The following is a 9584-nucleotide window of genomic DNA, read 5'->3' on the forward strand; positions in this document are numbered from 1 at the left end:
TAATATCAATTCTGTTTTTTAAATAAATAATTAAAATACTAAAAAATATTCAATTTTATTATTACATATTTCAAACAAAACTAAATAACTAAACTTAATAAGAATGTAAGAATGTAGTACATGGTCCTTTGATCAACAAGTGGTACGTTCTATGTTTGATAAGTGTTTATCTTAATTGCATGACAAGAAACAATGAACAACTAACAAGTATTTTATTTATTTAGTATTAAAACAACAACATAATAATATTAAAAAATTATAAACCATGTTCTTTTATATTGTTTTCAGTTTAAAATAAATTATCTATCTATTAATATATAATAAGAATGTAGTACATGGTCCTTTGATCAACAAGTGGTACGTTCTATGTTTGATAAGTGTTTATCTTAATTGCATGACAAGTGTCAAAAAAACAATGAATCACAAGAGTACAAGAGTATTGCATCACAGAGCAAAAGCAATGGGGCGGGAATTTGAATCAAATTCAAATTCAAATCTATTTTGTTCCAGCTATGCTCTTAGCCTCTTATATATCTTAATTTGTTCACATTTGTCATACGCAAATTTAAAAACTGAGATGTCAACAAATTTTTTAACGAGAAGAGAACACGATGGTGAAGAGAAAAAGCACGACGGAAGAAGGAGAAGAGGGTGGCGACGAGGGCAGTGCCGCAGCGGTCACAAAGAAGGAGGCTAGATCGATAGAGAAAGGAAGAGGAATGAGGCGACGGCGGTGACGGAGGCCATCACTGCTGTTGGATGCGTAGAACTGCATCCACCGCAGAACGGCGTCGCAGACGTTCCTTCGCTGGCAGGTGCTGCAAATGAAGCATGGTTTATTCTCTCCGTCACATGCTTTTTTTATTGTTTGATTTATTTTTTTACATTGTTTTTTTTTTAATTATTGAAATGCAGCTTCTTGAGAAAAATGTTAACGAAGTTTATACTAGCGTTAATAGATTTTCTCACATTGTTGATGATTTTGTTTGAATTCCTTCTTTTTTTTTGTTTTGTTGATATAAGCTTCAGGTTTCCATTAGTTTGGCCTATGACTCGGTTTTTAATAAACTAGAAATTGTAAATTGTAAAGAGGATACTCATACACATGATTGATCGATGGTGAGGAATCGGCGCCAGAGATGGTAATGCGAAGCGCGACGCTGACGCACACTAAGTATGTAGCAGCGATGGCCCAACCCCCACCGTTCTGAATCGGACAGCTTTGCCCAGTAAAGGCCAAGTCGTGCAGTGGCTCACTTCACCCCAAATGACTTCAAGCTTAAATACGGTGAGATTGGTTAAGTTTCTCTGCTCAATGTTTTTCACTGATCTTTTTATGTTTCTGGTGTGTATGGCCAGTTAAAGATTGTCATCTTGGTTTAATAAATTATTTTTATTCTGAACAATTGTGTTTTTTAGAGCAAAAACATTTCGGTGGCTGGTGATGCAGAGAACTGTCTTCCTTAGTTATTATAGTTTTAGTGTGTTTGTGTATCTGATTTTTATTTTCTGTTTTATTTTCAGATACATTATAGCTGCACAACTTATGGTGAAGTATGGAGGGCTAAGTAAAGATGGTGAATTCAAAAATAATGATATTGAGACCAGGATCTAATACTGTGGAGTTTCCAATTAATAAGGTGTGTCTCATGCATTATTGTTCTCCTTTTTTTTCTAGATTTAGTTTTTTCATTTATAACATCAGAGTCCAAAGCATTGTATCATTAGAATACGTAACATCCGTTGACCTAGGTGGATCTGTTGGACCTATCAAAAAAGTAAAAGCTTGCAATCTTCTTGAAACTTTAATTTGTATAATGCAATGGCAATCCATGATGTGATAATAGGTCCTTAGAATAGAATATATATAGTCTGTCATCATCTATGTTCTTTTATCCTCCTTGCTTTTTCCAAATGCATGGATCCAGAGACCATAGGGGTAAACCAAAAGAGGGAAAGATAATTATTAGTGGGAAGATTCATTTCTCTTGAATGGCACTAGAAAAATGTAGTTGATCTGATTTGTGCTAATTCCAAATCAATTAAGAACTGATACTCTTCAGTTGTAATTTTTTTACAACTTACAGCTAGGCAAATGCAAAGTTATTTTATGAGAAGCAGGTGCTTAGCACAGTATGCCCACAAGATGCAAAAGTTACAACTCAATTTCCCAAGGTTAGTTCTTAATGTCTATTTTGTTATGTGTAACATCTATTGTCTTTTCACTTGATTTTGTTATGTGCTAAATTTCATTATTTTGTAGCATGAAGTATGAGAATTCTTTTTCCGTTGCAGTTGGGAGAGCAATTGGCAAAAAAAAAAAGAACAAAAGATAGCGCCAGATGATCCGGAGCTGTTTCCGTTGAGCAGTGGAGATGAAAAACAATAAGTCAGAGGTGGCGATGGTTGTGGATGCAGCGGAGACGAAGAACAGTGGCAGCAATGAGTTGTGAGTTGTATTGCTCCTGTTATTGAAGAAGGAGCAGCTAGCGGCAAGTTGACCATACTGGTGAAAAGAACGCCGAGATCTCTGTCGTCCGCCATGTTGCAGAGATAATTTACTCTCTAAAGGTTAGAATACTCACGTAAATAAAACTTATGAAGTATTTCTTTGACCATTAAACTTCATCGAAAAATTGAGTTTCATAGATTTGAAAAACAAGAACACACTTCTTGAAAGGATATCATACGTGAATGATTCTCAGAAGAAGGGTTTGATTTGATAGGGTATTATGTGTCAATGTGTGTATGATTCTATTTTTTTTAATATTTTTGGTTTTTTATTTCTGTAAATTTGTTTTCAAATTCACTTTGTGCTTCTCATAAATAGAATAGGAAAAGTGAAGCCTAATATACTACTGGATGGAGTGAGGGCAGTAATTTCAAGTAAAAAAATCTTATTGGTGGAGAGAACATTGCAGAAAAGACATTATTTGGCATTGAACTTTTGTTTGTTGAAGATATTGCTTTTGTGATAAGTTCATTACTTTCTTAAATCAACAATGTGTGAGCTTCTTTTTCAATTCTTTGAACATTGATACATCAGAAGTTTCATTTTTATCATTGTCCAATTCCGTAGGTTGCAAATTATTTCCTTGAAAGATCTAGCATTCTTGAAGTTCCTCCATTTCTTTATCCAGAATATATTGGTGATGTATCGAAAGGAATGGCGGCATATGGCAAGATTATTTTTAAAGAGGTACCATTCAAGTTTTCTTCATGTTGAAAGGGTTAGATTGATTTCATTATCATCTCCATTTAAAATTAGATGTATCCTATAAAGATAATTACATTACATTTACTCTTCAAATTGAGAATCATAGTGTTACTCCCCGTACTCTCAAGAGACACTTACCTTAAAATATTTCTTAAAAAAATTAAAAAAAATCTCCAACTAAATAGTTCTTTTTTCTCTTTATACATGTATACATATGCAATGAATTAATTACATATTGGTGTTTGCAAAGAATCATTTATTAATAGATTTTTGTAAAGTTATCATAAAGCATTCCAATAAGCAATAATATTGGTGTTTCTTAAGGTCTTTTATTGATTTTCTTTAATAAGCATTTCATGCTTTGTTCTATCTGTGTGTAATCCTAAAATTATTATAGAAAAATTTGACTAAAGGAAACTCATACATATTTCTATTGTTCAATCTGAAATTTTGATTTAATAGCTTCTTTTTTTAGATTTATACGTGGTAGGGTTGTGGAAACTTCATGATGATTTGGAGAAAGAAGGCTTTATCTTTGTTTAACCAAATGATTTAGTGTGTTTGTTGTTGCTTACCGCTTTTGTTGTTGGGTGCAGTGATCTTCAAGACAAGTATATAGGCTAATTAATCAACAAGTAAGCTAAATTATATGTCCAATTCAGTTCTTGCTATGTGATTGTTGATTTCATATCTATCAATTTAGAATTTTTTATATAAAATTTGGATTTTTTGTTAAGAAAAGGTATATAAAATTAATTATATATCTGATAAAATTTACGGTATTTTTTTAAAGAAAAACCAATTGGGTGTTCATTATGTGAATGCAAATTAAAATTTCAAAGACCTATAATTTGCTTATCCATTTTTATAATAATTTGGTCAAAGTTATTCTATAAAATAGATAGAAAAATACGCCAAGCATATTGTTATGATTTTTATTGAACATTACAATTCCTTTTCAAAAATCAATTGAGTTTTCCAAAATTTATTTAGTGTTTTTATGCTTAAAATATTCTTTGAAATATTTATAAATTTTACATTTTTAGCAAACAAGAAGAGAACAAGTAGAAGTTTTTTAAAATAATTGAATACATTAAAATCATATTCATCAAAGAAAGGGATATTGATTTTGGTGCTTTAAACTTGAGAATATGCATAAACTAATAAGTTTTTATCATTAACATTACTTTTTGTTATTGTTGCAATATATGTCTAGACCCCTGGAGTTCTAGACAGTTTACAATTGGCAAAGGTGGTTGAAATGGATTAGCATGGTATATTGTTGAAATTAGAAAAGCTAACATTGTTAAGTATGAGCTGGACAAGGTAAGTTGACTTTTAAAGGTGTGGTTCACATATTTTATTTCAGAAAAAGTATCAATTCTATTGGCTTTTATATTTTTTAAAATTCATTTTTAATGTCATATAGGTATTCTGTTTAGATGGAGGGAGACTATGAAAAATATCATCAACAAACATTGTAAGTTTCAATTGAAGTTATTCAATTATAATATGATACAATTATACCTGTTTTTTTTGTTCTTTTTGTTAGAATATAATTATATTCTAACACATTTCATCATTTGTGTTGCATATGGAGCTCCCTAAATGTTACATTGTTGCAAACTTTTATGCATTTTTTGTGGTGAATCATGAGACATTTATATGGAACATGTGTTTTTCTTTAAACAAAAATATATTATACTTAATATTTGCCACCATATTCTTCTTTGCCATTGGGTTAGTGTTAGTTGTTGCCTTTTTTTATGGGATCAAAATTTATATCCTCTGTTTGATACTAATTATATCTAAATGAAAGATCAATCTGTAGTTTATTACTTTTATTCGAGAAAATAAAAAATCAGAAAAAAATTATATAATCCAATTTGGTCTTTGATTTTATTTTTCTTGGAAGATCAATTTGTAGTTTACTTTACTATTTTAATTAATTCGCAAAATTTTTATTTGAATATTTTTAAAAAATTATTTGTTTATCTACTTCTCTTTTTCTATTTCTTTTTTCTAATTTTTACAGGAAATTTTATCTCTTAGTGACATAATGGTGGTCATTTGTTACAAATGAATGTGCCTTCAAGAATTAGCCGCTAAGAGGGAGAGAGAATTCTTCAAACATTTCAAAAGATGAATTTGTAAATTATGAAGTTCTTCATTGGTTCATATTAGTGCTTTTTTGTTTTAGTGGGATACTCTTTGGCCTTTTCAACTATAGATCACTGACAAATAAATAGTTGGCAACTATAGGAAAATGGGAGTAAATAACTTTTGATTGAAAGTAGTTTGTATCTTTTTTATAGTGGAAATTGAAAAAGAAATTGAAGTTGAGAAAGAGAATTATCTTAATTTAATCCAAATAACAAAGTTGATCTGATAATTAATTTTGGTAGGGAGTGTTCTAACACCAATGACATCTCTTGAGGCTTGGCAAGGGTTGGTTATTGTTGTTGGAACTACAGTTGAATTGCTTGAAATTGCTGAAAAGTAAGAACATCTCTCATTTGCAAAAGCCACCCCACCAATTTTTACATTGTGAAAAGATTTATTTGTTTAGGTCATGGTCAAAGAGGAATAGAGGGAACTGGGAGAGATACAGTTCACTAAGAAATTGAAGGCATTGACGGATCCTTTGGAAAGATGGCAGAGAGCTAATTTTGGGGACATGGACAAGAAAATTATGAAGTTTGAGGAAGAGATCAAGAAGTTAGATGACATGGTGGGCGACGGAGTTTATGATGGAACAGTGGAGGCAAGAAGAAAGGCTTTAGTTGTGTGCTATGAGAAATGGTATGTGAGGAAAAAACTACATTGGAAGCAGATGTCGAGGTCTAGGCATGCGAGGGACATGGATAAAAATACAAGATACTTCCACAACTTAGCTTCTGCAAGAAGGAGGAATAATAGGATTGATGCACTTGTCATTAATGGACGTTTGATAAGGAATCAAGCTAGGATCAAGATAGCCATCAACGAGTTCTACAAAAGATTATATCATCAAGAGAAGTCTCCGTTGGTGGGATTCAAAGATGGTCTGATGGATGTGATCAGTGAGGAGGATGCTAAGGCTTTAGAGGTACTACCGACGGCTCAGGAGGTTAGAGAGGCAGTGTGGGATTGTGAATCATCCAAGGCTCCAGGTTGCGATTGCTACAACATGAACTTCATAAAGAAGTGCTGGGATAAAATTGGCAATGAATTCACGGCAGCAGTATTGAATTTCTTCCAATGTTCAAAGCTACCGGCAGATGCTAATGTTACGTGGGTGGCGCTTGCCCCCAAGTTTACTGGTGCTAAGGAAATCAAAGACCTGCGACCAATTAGCATGGTGGGGTGTGTGTATAAGGTGATCTCGAAGTTGCTGGTGAGGAGAATGCGAGCAATTATGCCAGGGCTAGTAGGTGAGACACAGAGTGTTTTTGTCAAAGGTCGAAAGATTCATGATGGGACCCTTATCGCGTGTAAAACTGTCCAGTGGTTCAAGCTGAGGAAGAAGGAAGCAGCAATTATAAAATTTGATTTCCAGAAAGGATATGATAGAGTTAATTGGAGTTTTGTGGACCTTGTACTACAAAAGATGGGTTTTGGAAAAAAGGTGGAGGGGTTGGATAATGGAATGTGTCAGTACGTGTTCTATGTCAGTGCTGATTAACGGCTCGCCTTCTAAGCCTTTCAAGATGGAAAGAGGAATGCGACAAGGTGGTCTTTTGTCTCCTTTCTTATTTGTACTTGTGCTTGACGTGCTACATAGGATGATTGGGGAGGCTATCAGGAACGGTCGTATATCTCCGTTATTGGTAGGGAGAGATCATATAGAGTTGTCGCACCTTCAGTTTGCAGATGATACGATGTTGTTCTGCCCACCTGAGGAAGAGACCATCAAGAATTACAGGAGGCTGCTTCGTTGCTTTGAGTTGATGTCAGGATTAAGTATTAATTTTGATAAATCTAGCTTGATTCCTATTAATTTTAACGAGCAGTGGGTACAACGTATGTGTAGGGTGCTGGGCTGTAAGGATGCCACTCTTCGAGTAAAATACCTGGGTGTCCCGCTTGGAGCTAACCAGAGGTTGGTTAAGACTTGGAAGCCAATAATTGACAAAGTGGAGGAAAAGCTCAGTCTTTGGAAGGCCAAGGCCCTTAATAAAGCCGGCAAGTTAGTGCTTATCAAATCTGTGTTAAATAGCCTTCCTGTTTATTATTTGAGCTTATATAAGATGCTCAGGGCTGTTGCAGAAAATTTGATTTCCTTGCAGAGAAGATTTCTTTGGAGTAAGGAGGATGGGAGGAATGGTATGGCTATGGTTAAGTGGGAAGTGGTACAGGCTCCTAAAAGAGTTGGAGATGCTGTGGTCCGAAACACAACTCTTCTGTTTAAATGGTGGTGGCATTTTTCGAAGGAGGATTGTCCATTGTGGAAGAAGGTGGTTTGTTCCTATAATAACCTGGATCCAAATGTACCCCTGGCCAACCAAGAAATACCTGCTCGAGGGGGGCCGTGGAGGGATATTTGTCAGTTACAGTGCACGAATCCAGAAGTGAGACAAAAGATGATCACTGGGTTGTCAATAGAGTTGGGGGATGGGAGAGGTACTCGCTTTTGGGAAGATGCTTGGATTTTTGGAGGTTCGTTGAAAGATCACTTTCCAAGACTCTTCTCTGTTTCAAACCAAAAGGGATCAGTGATAGGGGATTGTGGATTTTGGGATGGGTTATAGTGGATATGGAACTTCCAATGGAGACGACAACTGTTCCAATGGGAGATAGATCTAGTGAACCAGTTACACGATGTATTAAGGCTGGTCAGGCTTGCACATGACAGAGAGGATAGGATTGTGTGGAAATATGATAAACATGGAATGTATTCAACTAACTCCTTTGTGCAGGTAATGCAGGCGAAAATGGTCCCAGAGGATATCACAAGCTACAGCTTTACTAAAACTATTTAGAAAGGACTACTCTCGCCACGAGTGGAGTTGTTTGTTTGGTTTGCTTTGACTGGAAGGATCAGTACAAAGGAGAGACTGAGTCAGTTTGGGGCTATTAACCAACAAGATACATTGTGTGTTTTATGTAACGAAAGTATTGAGTCTGGTCACCACTTGTTCCTTAGCTGTAGTTTTGCTTGCCAGGTTTGGTGTGCATGGTTATCATATGTTGGTAGACAATGGTCTTGCCCAGGTATGTTGAATGAGCATTTCTTAAGCTGGACAGAGATATCACAAAGGAAGGCGGAGTGCAAGAAATTGATGGTATGCTTTTGTGCGATCACCTGGAACATATGGCTGGAAAGTGGGGGGGGGGGGGGGGGAGGGGGCATGGAGGGATATTTGCCAGTTACAATTCACGAATCAAGAAGTGAGACAGAAGATGATCACTGGGTTGTCTATGGAGGTGGGGGATGGGAGAGGTACTCACTTTTGGGAAGATGTCTGGCTTTTTAGAAGTTCGTTGAAAGATCGCTTTCCAAGACTCTTCTCTGTTTCAAACCAAAAGGGATCAGTGATAGGGGATTGTGGATTTTGGGATGGGTTATAGTGGATATGGAACTTCCAATGGAGACGACAACTGTTCCAATGGGAGATAGATCTAGTGAACCAGTTACACGATGTATTAAGGCTGGTCAGGCTTGCACATGACAGAGAGGATAGGATTGTGTGGAAATATGATAAACATAGAATTTATTCAACTAACTCTTTTGTGCAGGTAATGCAGGTGGAAATGGTCCCGAAGGATATCACAAGTTACAGCTTTACTAAAACTATTTGGAAAGGACTAGTCCCGCCACGAGTGGAGTTGTTTGTTTGGTTTGCTTTGACTGGCAGGATCAGTACGAAGGAGAGACTGAGTTGGTTTGGGGCTATTAACCAACAAGATACCTTGTGTGTTTTCTGTAATGAAAGTATTAATTCTAGTCACCACTTGTTCCTTGGCTGTAGTTTTACTTGGCAGGTTTGGTGTGCGTGGTTATCGTATGTTGGTAGACAATGGTCTTGCCCAGGTACGTTGAAGGAGCATTTCTTAAGCTGGACAGAGATATCACAAAGGAAGGCGGAGTGCAAGCAATTGATGGTGTGCTTTTGTGCGATCACCTGGAACTTATGGCTGGAAAGGAATAGGAGGATCTTCCAAAACAAAGGAAAAGGAGTTGACGATATTATCAACATGTCCTTTCTGAGCTACAAGGAGTGGTTAGGTGTAGATCCCTTTTGTTGTTGATGGCAATGTCGGAGATAACAAAGGGATATATGTTATTGTAGGTTATAGGATTTGTCTCTTTGTCTGAGTTGTTTTATCCTTGTTTTTCTCTATGCTCCACTTTATGTGTCGAGCTCCTCTTTCAAAAAAAAAAGCT

Source organism: Arachis ipaensis, chromosome B06, assembly GCF_000816755.2.
Source record: "Arachis ipaensis cultivar K30076 chromosome B06, Araip1.1, whole genome shotgun sequence".
Lineage (NCBI taxonomy): Eukaryota > Viridiplantae > Streptophyta > Magnoliopsida > Fabales > Fabaceae > Arachis > Arachis ipaensis.